The sequence below is a fragment of the Hyperolius riggenbachi genome, chromosome 3 (genome assembly GCF_040937935.1).
Source record: "Hyperolius riggenbachi isolate aHypRig1 chromosome 3, aHypRig1.pri, whole genome shotgun sequence".
NCBI lineage: Eukaryota > Metazoa > Chordata > Amphibia > Anura > Hyperoliidae > Hyperolius > Hyperolius riggenbachi.
Window position 1 is genome coordinate 257,174,370 of NC_090648.1, and position 21,094 is coordinate 257,195,463.

Here is a 21,094-nt window from a genome sequence, read left to right on the forward strand (position 1 = left end):
GATGGCCGGATTAGGCGAGCGGTGGCTGCCCACCTCTCACTCGCTATTGGCAGGAGGAATAGCTGCAGCTCCGTTTAACTACACAAGCGCCGGATGGGCAGCGCCTCTCGCAGAGGTAGCTGTGCTGAGCACTCACGCCGAGCGATACTTCATGCAAAGGGTTACTGATGTAGGCGTGTTCTACACACGTCACTGCTCGCGCTCTATATAAAGCGGAGCCGAGTGACGTGAAGCCTTATTTAAATGTCAACGGTTGTGTTGCTAGTTGATGTGGGCGAGGCTTTCTGCGTTGGCTTGGCGATAGCGGAGCGGACGGCCGTTCGGCTGTGTGGATTACATGCACCCTGTCTGTCACTCATAATGCTTTTGCACGCGTAGTAGAGAGCGCTGCGGCTGCCGCTCAGGAGAAGGTCACTCAGGTGTACGGTCACGTGTGGGGACGGGCATGGAATGGAACACTGAGCTCACTGTTTTAACAGCTTTCAATCTGCACTTGGCAAACAGGTGTTTTATAATTGTCCATGAAAACTAGTTCTACCTGGTTTTACCTCGTCTGCAATCTTGTTGCATTTGGCACTTCTAAAATCTTGCCTAATGGCACGCAGAAAATGCCAGGCATAGCTATGCTTGCGTTGCTTATGTTATTTCTATGAGCTGTTTGTCCCTTTTTTTTAATTACCTTGCTGATTGAGGCCAGGTTTCCCCTGGATATATAAAGAACTGATCTGTAGGGAAAAAAATATATACTCATCAGATTTTTGTTCCATCCCGTTAGCGCACAATCAATGCTACATGTCCATCACAGCCTCTCTATAGTGAGTCTCCAACCGTTCCGTTTTTGTCGGGACTGACCCGATTTGGGAGGCCTCTCCCGCTATGACCCCCCAGTGTCCCTGCTGGCTGGGGGGGTCAGATGCAGGGGTGGACTGACTATTGGTGCAGGAAGGGAGGCAGCCAGTGAAAGGGAGCTGGTGGTGGAGAAGGGGGGGGGGAAGTCTCCCCCCCCCCCCCCCCCCCTTCACTCACCTTGGGTCTCTCTTTCCTGGCTCTACCTTCCGGAATAATGTGGCTCCTCCGATGGCACAGCGGCTGCATTTTTTTTAGAAAATCTTTATGGTATGCGTGACTAGGGGTGTGACGGGGTTGTGATCAGGGGGTGTGGCAGGGGCGTGCCTTAAATGTCCCTCTTTCTCATCTCAAAATGTTGGGAAGTATGTCTATACTAGTGGTCCGTTAAGCAGAAAGCGCCAAACGGATCTATTATAACAAAACAAGACAAATGGAGCCTATTGCTTAATATAGGATTTATTCACCTCTGCTTAGATTTATTCACCTCTGCACCCCCCCCCCCCCCCCCCCCCCCTGGCTTCTGTGTATTTTTAGCTTGGTTCACATTTTCATCCTTTGACAGTTGGTGGTGGTTTGTATTGCATACCTCCTAACTTCTGGAGCCAGACATGCCCCTGCCACACTTTTATCCATGCCCCAATATTACATGCGGTGCATGCCCCCTCCCCTGTAAATTTCCCTAGTTTTTTTATGGCCCACCTCTTTCATTTTCTGCACTGGTAGTGATTCTGCCTAATGTGCTCCTAGGCTAGCCTAGTATTAGTCAGTGGATCAGCAGGATAGCCAGGCTTAAAAGGAAATTAACAATGTCAGCCCAATAGGTCAATCGCTTGAATGGAGTTTACCTAGCGTTTCACAAACCTCAGCAAACACTAGGAACTTATAAACCTCCAGAAAGGATAGCAGTGGCCATCACCCAGATGCAGACTAGCACAAGCCAAAAGATGGCTGGTGGTCACACACTGTGCTCACAACTCAAGATCAGTTCACTTCTATGCGCCTCTGACGAAGCGGGGAGACCTGTGAAACGGCTATTAGGTTTTCTTTTCCTTTGCTGTAATACTTTATGTACTGGACGGAATAATGTTTGTAGCATTCATACTGGTGCCCAGTAGGGATGCTCATTCGGATTCCACGGAAATGCAATTTCCGAAATTCCGATCGGAAATTGCATTTCCGCATCGGAATGCGGAAATCGGTAATGCAAGTGCCGTAGGCGGATTTCCGCCGGAAATCACGGAAATTTCCGCCGGAAATCGCGGAAATTCGACCCGACTTTAACATCGGTTTTCTCAAAAACTATAAGGTCTTTTTGAAAACTTTTTTTTGCATCTTGTTCACAAGATTCGGTTTTATAAACCCTGAAAATTTGGTGTTTCTAGGACTTAAGGGGGCTTTGCTATTAACCGCTAAAGTCGGCGGATTTTTACTGTAATGTAAAATGCAGAAAACCTGCATCTGGCTGTTTTCTGCATTTTACATTACAGTAAAAATCCGCCGACTTTAGCAGTTAATAGCAAATCCCCAGTAAGTCCTAGAAACACCAAATTTTCAGGGTTTATTAAACAGAATGAACAAGATGCAAAAAAAAGTTTTCAAAAAGACCTTATAGTTTTTGAGAAAATCAATGTTAAAATCGGGCGGAATTTCCGCGATTTCCGGCGGAAATTCCGCCTTGTAATGCGGAAATTGGTAGCGGAATCGGTAATCGGTACATGACGGAATGCGGATTTACCGCGGAATCGGAAATTGGCATTCCGACCATCCCTAGTGCCCAGCTCTTTTCTCTACCTTTGCTACTAGGAAACTAAAACACTTTTTCAAAATCGCAATACAATTTGTCACTGTTTCATGATATTTGAACTGAACATAGCTTTAAAAAAGAACTGTAATGAGAATAACCATGAATAAAACTGCTTATTTTTTTAGAATATTAATTGATTTAGTCAGTGTTTGCCCATTGTAAAATCTTTATTCTCCCCGATTCACATTCTAAAATGTATCACTGGTTGTGACATCTTTACTGGCAGGTGATCTGTATGCAATGTTCGTTTACTGAGAGTTCTATTTACAGAGGGAGAAACTGCTTGATTTGCAGTTGGAAAAAGTTATTTCCCACACTGCAATGAGGTTCACAGACAGCAAACTGTCAGGACTGTGGTCATGACATCACACTGTGGGAGGGGTTTCACCACAATATCAGCCACACAAATGTCCTGGATGATCTATTTTAGAAAAAGTAAAGATTTTTCCTTGGAAAGGGGGTATCGGCTATTGATTGGGATAAAGTTCGAACCCTGGTTTAAGTTTTACTTTAAGGAATGTGGCCTGGAAAACTCTCTGTGGCACATGCTGCAAAAGCTGCTTCCCACAAATTTTTACAGGGGCTTGCTGTCCAGAACCACAAAAAAAAGCAGGGGAGGGTGAAAACAAAGTACACATAAGATTCCACATCAGAAGCCATTGTAAATGACTTTTCTATTGCTCCTTACAGTAGGTGTTAATTAATCTGACAGTTATTACTGAAAGGTTATGAACTAGTACATCTTCTCATGGGATATTTCAAGATTTTGTTTATTCTGAAACACACTCCCTCAATGGACCAGTCCATAGCTAGTCAGAAGTCTACCTGCAGACTCAGCCAGGCCGTACAGCAGGTAGACACAGCTGAGTTTATTAACCAGCTGAGCGGTCTGGACGAGCTCAGCTCGTCCAACACCGCCAGCGGCTGCCGCTCAGGCCCTGCTGGGCCGATTTTGATGAAATAAAAAGCAGCACACGCAGCCGGCACTTTGCCAGCCGCGTGTGCTGCCTGATCGCCGCTGCTCTGCGGCGATTCGCCGCGAGCAGCGGCGAAAGAGGGCCCCCCTTAGCCGCCTGAGCCCTGCGCAGCCGGAACAAAAAGTTCCGGCCAGCGCTAAGGGCTGGATCGGAGGCGGCTGACGTCAGGACGTCGGCTGACGTCGATGACGTCACTCCGCTCGTCGCTATGGCGACGATATAAGCAAAACAAGGAAGGCCGCTCATTGCGGCCTTCCTTGTTTATTCTGGGCGCCGGAGGCGATCGGAAGATCGCCTCCGGAGCGCCCTCTAGTGGGCTTTCATGCAGCCAACTTTCAGTTGGCTGCATGAAATAGTTTTTTTTTTATTTAAAAAAAACCCTCCCGCAGCCACCCTGGCGATTTAATCAGAACGCCAGGGTGGTTAATAGAGGAGCAGGCAGCAGCCTACTGAACAGACGAGTTCAAAGAGGATGAATCTCTCTGAACAAGTGTGTATGTGCCATAAGACTACAAGCTCTTATATCAGGAGCCATTTGCGGCTAAAGTAGTGAAAAACTTTTCTCTTGCTATTACATTTTTTCTGAATTTGGAAATACAATACATGTGGCAACACCATTACAGCGTGTGTTAAATTACCCCAAGAAGTCTGCTTAATTGACCCTGATGTTTTCCAGGACGTCTCAGGACAGCAACCCTGAGACTTGTCTCCCTCCATTTCCAACTGGACAGGATACTAGTTAAAAGAATTAACATAATTGATTAGGCAGGCACCCTACATAAGGCAGCATTCCCTTACCCTCATCAGTTGTTTTCCTGTCCAGCAGGATGCTGGTTGTGTGGGGAGAGCTGGCCAACCATGATAGATTTCAGGAGCCGCGGCATACAAGTGTCCCCTATGTCAGCGCTGGTCAGGCGAGCCAGCGCGGGTGCTTGATGTCTGCATCGGCTTCTCCCCCAGTCTGTGTTACACGCCGGAGCGGCTTTCGCTGAAGGACGTGCGCAGGGGGACATGTGACTTCCGCATTACGTGACCAAGGAGGAAGTAGAATGCTTTCCATGGCTCGGCGTGCATCCCAGCAGACATCTCGCCGCATTTAGCCGCTGATTGAGCTAGTCTGCTCAGTAATGCGGTGGACTTCTAAGGTAAAGCAAACCTTTTCATTATGTTTGGGCGGAAACCTTCAGGTGACCTATTCAAGGGTTGTGCATCCTGGTCAGTCTTGTGTATGCTGACCATGGAAGCGTCCGCAGGCTCTTGCTCCCATAGTTCTGAGGAGTCAAGCTCCACTCCCTCTCTGGTATGTGTCTTCTGTTATAAGGCCTTTATACCGGCTATTATTTGAGGGTTATCAAGCACCCTCCCCTGGTTCCTCAGTTTTAACTTGGTTTCCATCCTGGAAACACCCAAGAGGAATAGATGCTGAGTTTATTTGGCCGGATGGATGTCCTCTTGGCAGCACTGCTCATGCATGAAATCCCTGGGCCACAAGCCATGGTCGGGAGACTGGTGCTGGTGGGGGAGTCCAATATAGGAGAACTAGACAGCATAAGAAATGGTACTGTTCCTGACGTTCTCCCCTATGCTGGAAAGATGGGATCACAGACAAGAGCTTCCAAGCTTGTTCCAGCAGCAGGGATATTCACTCATATAGTTCACATTAGAGTGTGATTTTCCCCCTGTGTGTTTTACCCTCTCTCTTGTTTCCTCTATAATCTAGTAAGCTAATGGAAACTTGCAGGGCAATGATAGTTGCCAGGAGTCATTTGCTTCCCATTTGATTGGTCAGGCCTGCTGTAAACCTATGCTAGCTGTAGAGACCGACAATCGTTGAAGGGATGTACACTCACATGGTTGATTTTAGAGTGATGTTTCCTTGGTATAAGTTTATACTTTCTCTTGTCCTCTGTGTCCATGCAATCTAGCAGTGGGTGCAAAGCAGGAGGTGAAGGTGAATTGTTGCCATTGCAGCAATAGGCTTCCCCAGGGTTATAATAAGATGATTTGTTAACCCTGAACTGCAGCGATGGGGATTGACAATCTATGGAAATTTTCAGGAAGTGAATCTCTGGGTAGTTTCAAGGAGCTCCTTGTTTCAAACTAGTTCAGATATATGGCATTTGTTTCAGAGCTGCATTGCATTTGTTTCAGAGCTGCATTGCATTTGTTTCAGAGCTGCATTGCATTTGTTTCAGAGCTGCATTGCATTTGTTTCAGATCTGCATTGCATTTGTTTCAGATCTGCATTGCATTTGTTTCAGATCTGCATTGCATTTGTTTCAGATCTGCATTGCATTTGTTTCAGATCTGCATTGCATTGGTTTCAGATCTGCATTGCATTTGTTTCAGATCTGCATTGCATTTGTTTCAGATCTGCATTGCATTTGTTTCAGATCTGCATTGCATTTGTTTCAGATCTGCATTGCATTTGTTTCAGATCTGCATTGCATTTGTTTCAGATCTGCATTGCATTTGTTTCAGATCTGCATTGCATTTGTTTCAGATCTGTATTGCATTGGTTTCAGATCTGCATTGCATTTGTTCTGATCTGTATTGCATTTGTTTCAGATCTGCATTACTTTTGTTTCAGATCTGCATAGCATTTGTTTCAGATCTGCATAGCATTTGTTTCAGATCTGCATTACTTTGGTTCAGATCTGTATTGCATTTGTTTCAGATCTGCATAGCATTTGTTTCAGATCTGCATTACTTTGGTTCAGATCTGTATTGCATTTGTTTCTGATCTGCATTGCATTTGTTTCAGATCTGCATTGCTTTTGTTTCAGATATGCATTGCTTTTGTTTCAGATATGCATTGCTTTTGTTTCAGATATGCATTGCTTTTGTTTCAGATATGCATTGCTTTTGTTTCAGATATGCATTGCTTTTGTTTCAGATCTGCATTGCTTTTGTTTCAGATCTGCATTGCTTTTGTTTCAGATATGCATTGCTTTTGTTTCAGATATGCATTGCTTTTGTTTCAGATCTGCATTGCTTTTGTTTCAGATCTGCATTGCTTTTGTTTCAGATCTGCATTGCTTTTGTTTCAGATATGCATTGCTTTTGTTTCAGATCTATATTGCATTTGTTTCAGATCTGCATTACTTTGGTTCAGATCTGTATTGCATTTGTTTCAGATCTGTATTGCTTTTGTTTCAGAGCTGCATTGCATTTGTTCTGATCTGTATTGCTTTTGTTTCAGAGCTGCATTGCATTTGTTCTGATCTGTATTGCATTTGTTCTGATCTGTATTGCATTTGTTCTGATCTGCATAGCTTTTGTTTCAGATCTGCATAGCTTTTGTTTCAGATCTGCATAGCATTTGTTTCAGTTCTGCATAGCATTTGTTTCTGATCTGCATTGCATTTGTTTCTGATCTGCATTGCATTTGTTTCTGATCTGCATTGCATTTGTTTCTGATCTGCATTACTTTTGTGTCTGATCTGCATTGCATTTGTGTCTGATCTGCATTGCATTTGTGTCTGATCTGCATTGCATTTGTTTCTGATCTGCATTGCATTTGTTTCTGATCTGCATTGCATTTGTTTCTGATCTGTTTTGCATTTGTTTTGAGTTTTGTTTGATTTGTCAAGCCTGCACTGGCTGTAGAGATTGACAAATTTTCAGTGAGATACACTCTTAGTATTTAGAGTGTAATTCCCCCTGTATGTTTTATCCCCTCTATATTCTGACAAAGGTGAATGTAAAGCAGAGGGTTTCAAGATTCTGGAATCTTAAGCAATGTGGACAGTAGATTTTTCCAGTATTATAAGTAATTGTTGAATCTGCACAAAGGGCAGTGCTCAGTCGTGTGGCAGATTTATTCAGCATGGAAATTCACTGCCCATATAAATCTATGGGTCTGTGCACAGTGCGGGGTTGTACCTGATCGCATTATTCTAAAAAGCGGCATGCAGATTTGTAAAAAGGCCATGTCTGGTCTCCAGTGCAGTTCACACTCATAATGTTGCGTTACTATGCATGCATTATAAGCTTATCCACTGTGATCCTAGCCTAGAGCTATCATAGCGGTGGGTGTTGTCTTCCACTTAAAGAGGAACTCCCAGTGAAAATTCTTCATTTTTACAATAATTATCTATAAATGTAGTCAGCTTTTGCCCATTTTAAAAGCTTCACTCTTTTATTTACATTCTGACATTTATCAGATGGTGACGTTTTTACTGTTGGCAGGTGATGTAGCTGGAAGTACATGCTGCTTGTTCTGGCAGTTGGAAACAGCTGTAAACCGCTATTTCCCACAATGCAACGAGGTTCAGACAGGAAACTGCCAGGAAAATAGTCCTCAGTCTCCTGTGGGAGGGGCTTCACCACAATGCTAGACATACAGAGCCCCCTGATGAGGATCCATTTGTGAAAAGGAATAGATTTCTCATGTAAAAGTGGGTATCAGCTACTGATTGGGATGAAGTTCAATTCTTGGTCACGGTTTCTTTTTAAAGGAGAAACTGTTAGGAAGCTGTTAAAACAGATTCCAAGAATGGCAAGTTGGATAAGACTAAGCTGTCAGACCTGATAAGCATGCAGTGTCTTCTGAAGCGGTGTCTAAATCTAGGAAATGTGCAGTGACCGTATGCCTGATTCTGCAGAACACCTGTGTCAATTATGCACTGAAAAGGTAGTGAAAGATGAATCCCCTGCATAGCTTAAAGATTTGATGGGATGGTTGAGATCAGAGATGTCCTTTGCTATTAAAGAAATTGAAGAATCTGCTTTCATACTTTCTAATTCAGATGTTACACCGACATTTACCCCCTCTTCTTCTGATGCACCTATTGCTGGTCCTTCTAAATCCTCTTAACAGATCTCCTCAAGAGGTAGAGAGTCGAGGTTGATTCAGATAAATTTGATGTCTAAAGGGAGAGTGGATATCTATTATTGGAAGAGTTACCACAGGGCGAAGTAGACGCATCTTAGGGTAAAGGCGTTAAGTCTCAGAAATTCGTTTTTCCACAGAATTTATGAATGAGTTATTTGAAGCTATGCATAGGGCTATGGGCATTACCAAGGAACAAGAAGACCTATTACTATTGATCAAATGTACAAACGTTTATCTGACCTAAGATTGTATCTAAATTCAATAGATCTCAAGAGATCTTTTTACCATCTTTTTGCAGTAATTCATCAAATCGAAAGGAAGAAAGGTTGCACTGTCTAGGTGTTAAGAAGGTGTCTAATTGAATGAATATCTTCAGAGATCCAAGAATTGGAGGAAGTCCAATACTTTGTTGGTTCTCTTTGCCGGAAAGCAGCCATCTAAAGAAACCTATTGCAAGATGGATCAGACAAGCTATTGCTTTATCTTACTTGCACCAGGGCAAGCAGTTATCAGGACTAGCGAAAGTTCATTCAACCAGAGCGGTTTCTACTTCCTGGGCAGAGAGCGCAGGGGCTACTATTAATAAATCTGTGAAGCTGCAACCTGGTCAAGCCACAATACCTTTGTTAAGCATTATAGACTTGATTTAACTGACTTATGTTTTGGTAGAAGAGTTTTGCAGGCTGTAATCCCTCCCTAATTATGTCTTGTTTATCATCTCAGGGTTGCTGTCCTGAGACGTCCTGGAAAGACAAAGCTTACTTACGGTAAGGTCTTTTCCAGGAGTCGGAAGGACAGCACCCTTACTACCCACCCTGATGTATTGTTAATAAAAATTATTTGAAGCATCATTCTGTGTGGTCTTTTTTTATTACTGATGAGGGTAAGGGAATGCTGCCTTATGTAGGGTGCCTGCCTAATCAATTATGTTAATTCTTTTAACTAGTATCCTGTCCCATTGGAAATGGAGGGAGACAAGTCTCAGGGTTGCTGTCCTTCCGACTCCTGGAAAAGACCTTACCGTAAGTAAGCTTTGTCTTTTTCTGAATTTGGAAATACAATACATGTGGCAACACCATTACAGCATGTGTTAAATTACCCCAAGAAGTCTGCTTAATTGACCCTGATGTTACGTTACAAAATTAATTCACAGCAATGAAATGTATCATTTTAATCTTGTGTTATTCCTAAAGGTGTTTTTTTTTTTTTTTTTTTTTTACTCATTCTCACTAAAATTTTAACTACTTCCACCTTATAACAGCAGCAGCAGGGACAGCCATACTATCACAGGAAAGAAGAAACAAACATATAAGTAGATAAATATTTATTCTTCTTACATGTGCTATATTGTCCGCCTTTTGATTTCGGTGAATTTTATACAGTAAATTAAGAGAAAACTGTTTCAGACATTTTCCATCTTTACTGCCTTTGACTGTAGCCAATCTAGCTTGCTTTGTAAACATGAGCACAGCAAAGATCTTATTTTAAAGATGAGCAGTTAGACATACTATCTCAGACAAAAAAAACCATATATTAGTAGATAAATACTTGCTCTACTTACATAACATATGTATTGCACTGCCCACAGTGAGTTTTAGATAGTAAATAAAGAGAATTCTGTTTCTGCCAGTTGCAATTTTGGAATCCCTGTGAATGAAGCCAATCCTGATGTCATTTCCTCCCTTACTCTGTCTCCTCTCCTCTTTCTGATTTAGTTTGCTTGCATGGCTTCTTCCCAGTCTTCAAAACTTCCCACACAGCTCTGCAGTAAGGCCACAAATCAGTGTGTGACTTTGCAGACTTGGTTTATTTGTATGGTTCGGATTTTAGCGGAGTCACTTTCTCAGCTTCTCAGCACAAGACATATTAGCCAATCAGAGAGGAACACAGATGTGGGAGGGGAAAACAGGAATAAAATAAACTTTAGCCAATCAGGCTGCATTAATTATGTCTGAGGGGAAAAGGGGAGGAAAGTATACAAGAAAAAAAACAGCATGCACTGCAACTTCTCTTTTGAGGCAGGTGTACCAAATCAGAGCCAGGGGGCCGGGTAAATTAGTCTATCAAGAAGAAAAGTAATCACAGCGATTATCTTTTGGATTGCCTGGTTTGCATCCTCACTGTTTGTTTACCAGATAAAAATAGAGAATTGATTTACCGTATATACTCATATAAGCCGACCCGCATACAAGTCGAGGTACCTACTTTTCCCTCAGAAACCAGGAAGAAGTGATTGACTCATGTATAAGCCTTCTCCTCAGTATAGCCCCCTCCTCAGTAGCCAGATGTGCCCCCAGTACAAGTCATTCCTTTACCCACAGCCAGATGTACCACAAGGATGATACAGCTGTGTCTTAAGATGCCACTAGATGGCGTCATAGATATGAGAAGCAGCGATTGCCACATAGGAAGAATCCAAGATCATTGCACCGCTGACATGTTGCTTGCATGCTCCACTCCACAAGCCAGGGTACACAGGTAGTCTTGAGCAGTGCACTCTGCACACCATGTTGCAGGGGATGGGAGGCAGGGACAAAGCAGGGAGCCAGCTGGCAAGAACAGGATCACTAGTGCACAATCCTTACACTCCTCTGCCAGTAACAAAACCTGCTCCTCCAACTGTCTTGCTCCACTGACTTGCATATAAGCCGTGGGGGTAACTTTTCAGCACATTTTTTGTGCTGAAAAATTAGGCTTATACGCGAGTATATATAGTAGATTTTATGCCTAACAGTTACTCTTTAATCAGCCAATCAGTGAGCAGCAGGAATGTGGTAGGGAGGATAAGCTTCCTTCTCCCCGGCAATGTACCAAATAGAATTAAGCTGACTGAGTTAAGATTTATTGCAGCAGAAACATTTATGATAATATTGAAATGCTTGCAATGCAGGGTTCGGTTGCATAATAAACACAGAGCAGTGGGTAAATGAAACTTGATTTTGTGGCTGACAATCCCACTTTAACACAAATTTCACAAACCTTTGACTTAAAGGACCTGTGTCGCGAAAATCTTAAAATTTAAAATACATGTAAACATATACAAATAAGTATGTTTCTTCCAGAGTAAAATGAGCCGTAAATTATTTTTCTCCTATGTTGCTGTCCCTTACAGTAAGCCGTGGAAATCTGACATTACCGACAGATTTTGGACTAGCCCATCTTCTCATAGGGAGTTCTTAGGGTTTTCTGTATTTTTAAAAGCTCTTAGTGAATGGTAGTTGCTTCGTCCAACTGCCAAAAAAAGTGTACGGTGAGCAGGGAGACTGGTCAGCATCTTTGTATAAATCTTTTTCAGGGAATGTCTTTATAAAGAAAAAAGGCCATGCTGAGAATCCCCCAAGAAGAGATGGACTAACCCAAAACCTGTCGGTAATGTCAATTTCTACTACCTACTGTATGTGACAGCAACATAGGAGAAAAGTCATTTATGGCTCATTTTACTGTGGAAGAAATGTACTTCTTATTTGTATGTGTTTTAGATTTTAAGATTTTCGCGACAGTTCCTCTTTAATAAGAAAATTCCTTATTAGTCACGTTGCTCAAATCTAGTTGGGCATACCTAGATGCAGTGCTTCTGTTGCATTCTCCTCATGTTAGTACTTCGTATAAGCTAGATAACGCTGATACTTCATTTGGAACACTGTATCAGTGTTCATGGTATTACAATCCAGTCAGCTCCAATAGAGATTCTTGGTTGAATGATTAAAATTGTTTAAACTAAGCTCCAAAAACTCAAGATATGGTTGACAACTGAAAATTCAGTAGGTGTACAATTGAAAAGCTGATCAGAAGATCCTTGATACACGGCTGTCATTTAGGAGAAGTTACACGTTAAGGCAAATTATTTTCAGTAGCTGTCATTACTGACAGGCTGAATCCTCCAGTAACAGCCAAGGCTTATCTCCCTCTCTCCCCCTTTTTCTTTTTTTCTCTTGTATGAGTCAGTAGTCAAGAATTATACTATGAAACAACAAGAAGATAATGTATTTTGATGCACCAAGATCAAGGAAATCCTAACTGACAGAAAACAAAGAAAATTCCCAAATAAAAGCTGCTACACAGGTATGCAGTCTTCTATGTACATTTTACAGGCATACATTAATTATGCTACTACAGACATATTTCTTATTTTGATTTAAGATTTCTTATATGCATGAGATGAAAAATGTAAAATGGTAGTTACGCTACGTGAGGGAAAAAGATCTGAGTTTTTATTGTGTGTAATGCCTGATTCACAACCTGAGACAGAAATAGTTATTTAAACATCCAAGGAAGGTTGATAATAAGAAATATCATCTGTCCATACACTACTGCTCTGCTACATGTGAACAATCCAGTCTTTCAGCTCTAGTAGATGTTTGAATCTCACCAGGGATGCTATTTAGGCTTCTTTCACATGGACAGTTGAAGGCAGGTGCTTGATAGCACTTGGCATGGGCAGTGGAGAGGGCTCTGTTACACATCTGAACATGGCAACACAGTTTTTTGCTGCCATGTAACTGCACCGCATGTCAAATGCTGACTTGTGGGGTCTCAAATGCTGCCATTTGGCTACTTGAAAGATTATATCCAGTATGAAAGACAGAGCCTGTCATGACAGGCTCTGCCTTAATACTGGATGATCGAGGGGATCTCAAGGTTAAATAGTTACCAAATCCAACTTAATTGGGACTCAGGTGACGCTTTCTTCCCCCTTGAAGTGAACCTCCAGACTAAAAATTGACTCAGCAGCACTGGAAATGCTTGGTGTTTCTTTAACTGTTTCACAGCATCAGAACTTTTTTTCTCTTATACAAGCCTCATTTTTAGCTGCACAGAAAAAAACTGCCTGGACATTTTTCCCCTAATGCTGTGCAAAGCATGATGGGATTTCTGATGTTGTTGTTCTCGTTCTGCTGTTTTGGTGTTTTATTTTTTTATTTTTTACATTTTGAATTTGAAATTTGAAGCTTAGCGTGTGCAGCTGGGGGGGGGGGGGGGGTGATCAGGACACAGGACAGTTGGAACTGTTTCTCCTGCTCCCTGTCGCCTCCTTTCAACCAAAAAGATGGCTGCCCCCATGACAAAGATGGCAGCCCCCATGAATCACAAACATTTGCAAGTTCTTTTAAAACGGGGTGGGTAAGATATTATATTACCTATCTATTCTAATTAACATAATTAATATAACTTAATGACAGTATGTTTGTTTAGGCTGAAGTTCCCCTTTAACAATGCAGTTGATAGTCCACTCCGCCAGTATTGCTGCTGCCCGCCCCCAGCTCTGCAGCCACCAGTTTGGCCACAGTTGCCGAGCTGGGGGCGGGTTGCGACAACACAAATGGGGGTGGCTAAAACTTCTAGAAAAACTAACATGGCCACAATTTTGAGGAGGCAGGAATGATTACCTGCCTCAAAGAAGTACGATGGATCAGGTAAGTACCGTATTTTACTCTGAAACCCCTCAGTCCTGTATAATCAGGACAGAGCCTGTCACTGCAACTAGAAGGCACATGATAGCCATCAACAAACAGGTAATCTGTAGTTACAAATGGTGCAAGTGTCTTTTGTTTTGATATTTACAGCACAGTAAATAGATGGTGCTGTCAGTGGTACAATTTGCAAAATATTTTAATTGTATTGTTTTTTTAAATGTGGAACTTGTATAACATTACCTTCAGCAATATATTTACCCTAGGGCAGGCATCAACATGGGCCAAAATCCACCTAGGAGTTGCTGGAAAAAAAATATATCAGATTTGATTTTTCATCAATGAAAACGCTGTTTAAATTACTTTAGATACATAATTAAAATGTTCTTTGGTACTGCGCATGGCTTCAGGGGACGGTGCTCTCATGGCATTAGTACTGTATTGGTAAAATTGCTGTGTGCTACCTGCGCACAGCAATCTCACCAGTGCATGGTGAATCACGGCCTATGACAACTACCAATCAGCGATGATCACCGGATGAAATCCAAATAGAACTGCTATATTCTACTCATCTCTATCACATTATATTTCCCCAATAATTGTTATTCTGAACACATGGCAGCTATCAATATATAAAAAACAAAGTATGTCACCTGTCCGAGAATAACTATGTGTACTTTGTTAATTATAAACCAATGTTGTGCAAATACCATGCCATTTTAAAACTTTTTGGTGGTGAAGTGCTTAATAAAAAAATATTGAAATTTTTCAGAAGTGCTGTGGTGTAATTATACTATACACCAAAATCCCCACACTCAGGAGATGCAGACTAGTGTTAATGAAACCACAACAATGCTGTTGAAGATGATTTTATCCTGTAGCAGAAGTAATGAATCAGTGAGAGTGGGGGGTATGTATACTTTGGTATGTTCTCACCATTGCGGGTTGCTATTTCTAGAGCACAAAATGATTTGTTTTTGTGACCCCCTGGATCTGTATGTACAGGGTGGGCCATTTATATGAATACACCTTAATAAAATGGGAATGGGTGGTGATATTAACTTCCTGTTTGTGGCACATTAGTATATGTGAGGGGGGGGGGGGGACTTTTCAAGATAGGTGGTGACCATGGTGGCCGTTTTGAAGTCGGCTATTTAAAATCCAACTTTTGTTTTTTCTATAGGAAGAGGGTCATGTGACATCAAACTTATTGGACATTTCACAAGAAACACAATAGTGTGCTTGGTTTTAACGTAACTTTATTCTTTCATAGGTTATTTACAAGTTTCTGACCACTTATACAATGTGTTCAATGTGCTGCCCATTGTATTGGATTGTCAATGCAACCCTCTTCTCCCACTCTTTACACACTGATAGCAATACCGCAGGAAAAATGCTAGCACAGGCTTCCAGTATCCGTAGTTTCAGGTGCTGCACATCTCGTATCTTCACAGCATAGACAATTGCTTTCAGATGACCCCAAAGATAAAAGTCTAAGGGGGTCAGATTGGGAGACCTTGGGGGCCACGACGACCGATACACTTTACAGGAAACTGTTCATCTAGGAATGCTTGGACCTGACACTCATAATGTGGTGGTGCACCATCTTGCAGGAAAAACTCAGGGAACGTGCCAGCTTCAGCGCATGGAGGGAAACACATCATCATGTACCAATTTTGCATATTCAGTGGCCTTGAGGTTTCCATTGATGAAGAATGGCCCCACTATCTTTTTACCCCATATACCACACCATACCATCAATTATTTTGTTCCAACAGTCTTGGAGGGATCTATCCAATGTGGGTTAGTGTCAGACCAATAGCTGTGGTTTTGTTTGTTAACTTCACCATTCACATAAAAGTTTGCCTCATCACTGAACAAAATCTTCTCCGTAAACTGAGGGTCCTGTTCCAATTTTTGTTTTGCCCATTCTGCTAATTCAGTGCGTTGATCTGGGTCATCCTCGTTGAGATGCTGCAGTAGCTGGAGTTTGTAAGGGTGCCATTTGTGAGTAGCTAATATCCACAGAAGGGATGTTTGACTAATGCCACTCTCCAGTGACATGCGGCGAGTGCTACGCTGTGGGCTCTTGCTGAATGAAGCTAGGACAGCCACTGATGTTTCTTCATTAGTGAGAGATTTCATGCCTCCACATTTTGGCAAATCCAACACTGAACCAGTGTCATGAAATAAAATAGGGGAGGGAGACACCGAGAGCCCGATATGGTGCAGTATGTACTGGAAAGTTAGGGTGAAAGTATACAATGTAAGAATAATTCTCACAAATCTTGGTTACCTTCCAGGTAACCACTATGTAGGCAGGTGGGGAGATTATACCTATCTCCACTCAGGATTAAGAAGTCGCTCTCTGTAGAGAGGAAAAAAGGGTGCCAAATCCCCTTCACCAGGGGTGGACCCCCCTTTAAGCAAGGTTAGAGAGGCGTCAGAAGTATAAAAAAATGTGACAGTACCTTGTGTCTGCATTGGGAAGGTAAGTCCACCAACTACCTCCCTATTTTTAGAAGTTTTTATTAAATTGTATACTACTGGTGCCTCTGTAACCTTTTTTACAGTTTCACGAAACTTAGCAAGCAGTTTCCTAACTGTAGCATGTGAGATGGGTGGTCTTGGAGGGTGTCTTGCATTGAAATCTGCTGCAATGACCCGGTTATTGCATTCACAAGACATCAACACAATTTCTATCCACTCCTCACGTGTAAATCTCGGCGACATGTCAATGGCTGTAAACAAAGAGAAACTTGTCAATAACTCATGAAAGAATAAAGTTACGTTAAAGGGAACCAGAGAGGAACGGGCTGAAAGAAAAAGAACAAGCCTTTATACATACCTGGGGCTTCTTCCAGCCCCATGAGCCTGGATCGCTTCCACGCCGCCATCCTCCGCTTCCTGGAACCGCCGTTACCGGGCCCGTCACTTCCGGTGGACGCGGCCAATTGTCCGCATCACAGGGGCTCCCTCCATACATGTACGCATGCGGCTGCACAGCAGGCAGCCTCATGCGTACTTGTATAGAAGGAACTCCGTGTGATGCGGCGAATCGGCCGCGTCCGCCGGCCGACTGGCCGACTAGCGGCAATGACGGGACCCGGTACCGGCGGATCCAGGCAGCAGAGGACGGCGGCGTGGGAGCGATCCGTGCCTATGGGGCTGGAGGAAGCCCCAGGTATGTATTAAAGCTTCCCCCCATCTCTCTGGTTCCCTTTAAAAGTTGGATTCAAAATGGCCGCTATGGTCACCACCCATATTGAAAAGTTTCCCCCCTCACATATACTAATGTGCCACAAATAGGAAGTTAATATCACCAACCATTCTCATTTTATTAAGGTGTATCCATATAAATCGCCCACCCTGTACACACACCTAAACTTTAAATCTGGCTACACAATGTGAGCTGTTTGTTAGATGTGGAAAATGGTCAATTCCTACATGGTATTGGATGCACTAACATATTGCACCAGTTTAACAAATACTAACATCACAGTTAACTTTGTGTTGCAGTACAAATCCATGCAGTCGTGATTCACATACTATTCTTTCCCACTTCAACTCCATACCCCCATCACATTTAAAAGTGATAAGAATCGCCTTTCCCAATCAATATTTGATAAATAAAGTCGAAAAGTGTCTTAGTTTTTTTTTTTTTCAATTATCTTTTTATTTAAAAAAAAAAAAAGAGATAAGAAAAGCATTAAACATATAACAACATGAAAAGTACAACAACAGTAAATATGCTTGAGAAACATCAGTAAAGGAGCAACAGAAAAGTGTCTTAGTTTTTATTAAATTCACTAATTTTATCAAAACTGCTAAAAACCTTGTACGGTTTATTGCCAGCTTTACTCCTAAACCTGAATTGCTGCTCGATTAATAGTGTTTTAAAACACATTACTGATCTCATCGGTCAGGGATATTGAGATAATGAACAGTTGTACAGTGCTCTTAGCTCCCATACATGTTCAACATCAGTCTGGAAAATAATGAGGCTCTGTTATATTAAAAATGTAGCTTTGACTGCAGTTCCACTTTTAAAAAACAGTTGCATAGGTTACAGTGGAATATATTACAGAAGACATCAGTATCCATCTTAGTGGAAAAAGCATGTGACAATAAATTGACAGCTCTCTTATAGCTAGGTGTATGAAAAGCATTTCTATACTAGCATTTGTACAAATCATTATGGGTGTTTTTTTTTATACTGTTATACAAAGAGCATAGATACTGAAAGTAAACTAGCTCTTGTGCTCCTGAGTCCTGACTACTTTTCAGCTCAGAGAAGTCAGGTCAGTGATAGGTGAATTATGGCTGCTGTTTGTTAATACATGTAGCACATTACTATTTGCTTATTATCTAAATGTACGGGGTCATCGAGAAAGGAATAGCTTTTTATAATTCATTAAGCAAACATTTTATTTTACACAGGCTATCTTCTGGTTATTTTTTCCACATAATTACCTCCTTTATTTAAAGTGGACCTGAACTCTAAATTTAAAAAAAAAAAAAATCTGAATCCTTTTTAAAAATCATAGTCAAAAAAGTGTGCAATATATGATAAAAAACATGTAAATAAAACGTATAATATAAATAATTGAATTAATTCTCTCTCACACTCCCACCTGTGACATAGGCTGCCACGGCAGTCACGTGGTTACTGCCCGGCAGGCTTGCAGAGAATGCTGGGAAACGTTGTACTACAGCGAAATGCCACCTACTATGTAATATGCTCGCGAGACTTTACTATTTACGTCGTCAGTTGGCGCCTCCTCGGAAGGCAGAAGAAGGGGAAATGACAGGCAGAGCGGACTCAGGGGAGCAGACAGCGGAGGGATGAGAGAGGCGATAAGAGGAGGGAGAGAGAGTTGTTGGAGGAGGGACGGCAGGGTAGAAGGCCAGCAGACAGCGGAGGGAAGAAGGCAGGAGAGAGACTAGCAGAGTAGATGGTGGAGGGGGTAGAGAGAGGCTAGAAGCAGAGTAGAGGGACAGTGCTCAACAGAGAGCCCAGCAGACGCACCCCTCCCCCCTGCAGAGCACAGAGCCAAGCAGAGGAAGGAAGGAAGGGGGGAGAAGGAGCCTGCATCAGCTAATACAGCTAAGAGATGCGCTGTCAGACTCATTACTACAGTCAGCACTCCCCCGTAAGTAGGTTGCGGCAGGCAGGGGGAATTCCCTCTGACATCATCCTGCTGCCCTGGTCTCCCCTATAGGTATTGCTGCAGAGGGAATCCCCTAAATTAAAACTCTGAAGCTCTGACCTGTATAGCTGCAGCGCAGTGATGTATGACAGTCGTACATCACTGTTGTGTGTATGACTGTCATACATCACTGCGCTGCAGCTTCACAGGTCGGAGCTTCAGAGTCTCAATTTAGGGGATTCCCTCTGCAGCGCTACCTATAGGAGAGACCAGGGTGGCTGGATCACATAAGAGGGAATTCCCTCTGCCTACCATGCTACCTACAGGAGAAGGGGGGGCGGGGGCTGGTTGACATAAGAGGGGATTCTCTCTGCAGCACTAACTACAGAGGAGACCAGGGCAGCTGGATCACATAAGAGGGGATTGCCCCTGCCTACCATGCTAACTACAGGAGGAGAAGGGGGGGGCAAGGGATGGTTGACATGAGAGGGGATTCCCACTGCAGCGCTAACTAGGGTAGACCAGGGCAGCTGGATGCTTGAGAAGCAAAAATGGTTGCTTGAAAAAATCGGCTGAAACAGCTTAATTTACATGTGAGCTGGTGTGCCAGTACATCGCAGCAGCATCAGCTTTACAGTGTCAGTGTCCTGTGACAGGGCGACTGCTGATGACATCATTACACAGGGCTGTAAATCTCAGTGGGAGTGAATGGGACAACTGTAACACTGCCCAGGGAATCTGGCTCTGCACCTCCCATGGAGTGAGAGCTGCAAGATGGAGCCTGCCAATCTCAAAAAAACCTTTTACGCAACGTTGAATTGCGCAAATATATATATTTTTATATTGCATGTGACAAGTGTTTTTTTATCTAATAATTAATTACTAAGGGATAAAGAGTCTCAATTTAGTGACTTTTTTTTAGTTCAAGTCCTCTTTAAGCATTTATCGTATCTTTTTACAAGGTTTTCACTCTCTTATAGTAACATCACACTCCTCGCCTATAAGTAGGATGATTTGATGGGGATGCTTCATGTTAGTACGGCTGCACAAACAGTTACCAGCATTGTGCAATCATGTGACAAGCAGCAGAGGGAAAGAAGAGGATAACCTGACAGATTCAAGTTGACTTACACAAAAAGAATACCTTGTGTGGCAGATAAAAGCAAATGGCTGTTGCAATACTTTCTGGATGACCTTTGTATTAGTGTTTTCTGTGTCAACAGTTAGGGCCAAAAATGTTGGCACTTTCAGAGCCATAAGCATTTCTAGAAGTTTATTAAATCAGCAGATCTGTAGTATGCAATATTTTATTTTGCTTAAGTTTACATAAGGGAGCACTATTTGTATTTTATTCTTGGAACAACTCAAAGTAAATATATGTAAAGCAGGAAGGCCTAGACTAGAAAACTGAGTATCTACGCATCAATGATATGCTTCACTGCTATTTGTCCTGTGTCATGTCTATTTTGTACCGCTCATCCATCAGCTCAACCACAGAACAATATGTTCTTATTTATTGAAGCAGCCAACTTCAGAGATTCAACAGCCACCATACAAGATGGGATTATAAAGAAACAGAGAACAATGGAAAACTAGTAGATTAGTCGACTGAAGGAACTGGTTTGAAATTGATTCACAGCCCCAAATTTCCAAGCTCTTTCAGTATTGGTAAATAGAAGAGAGGATAGAATATTGATTTAATTTGTGAGTGACAGTATCACAGGATTATGTTATAAATCAGTCCTTGCACTAGCACAGTCAACATGGACTGATTGGAGTAAAGATCCTGGTAGCAGTAAAAACAATCTTGGTGCCTGTTTAACACTGATTCTACTTCCAGATAGCAGTTTGGAAAAAAATGTGCAAGTGAACTGGATATGTAGATTAAGAACATAGATTCTACATGGAAAAACTATGATAGGTTTGTTGACATAACAAGGAGAGTTTCAAAGCCTTGCATACCACAAGATTGTAGGACAAATTATATACTCAGTATAACAGAACGTGAAGTAGTACGAGAAATACACTGTTCAAAAAAATAAAGTGAACACTTAAACAACACAATG

General features: G+C 42.2%; 1 long non-coding RNA gene across 1 annotated transcript; it reads left to right on the forward strand.

Annotated features, from left to right (window-relative positions):
- Positions 1-373: 373 nt before the first annotated feature.
- LOC137561381 (uncharacterized) lies at positions 374-20,277 on the forward strand. Its single transcript, XR_011029991.1, has 3 exons — positions 374-504; positions 12,413-12,529; positions 20,009-20,277. It is a non-coding gene; the product is annotated as an uncharacterized lncRNA (long non-coding RNA).
- The last annotated feature ends 817 nt before the right edge of the window (positions 20,278-21,094 follow it).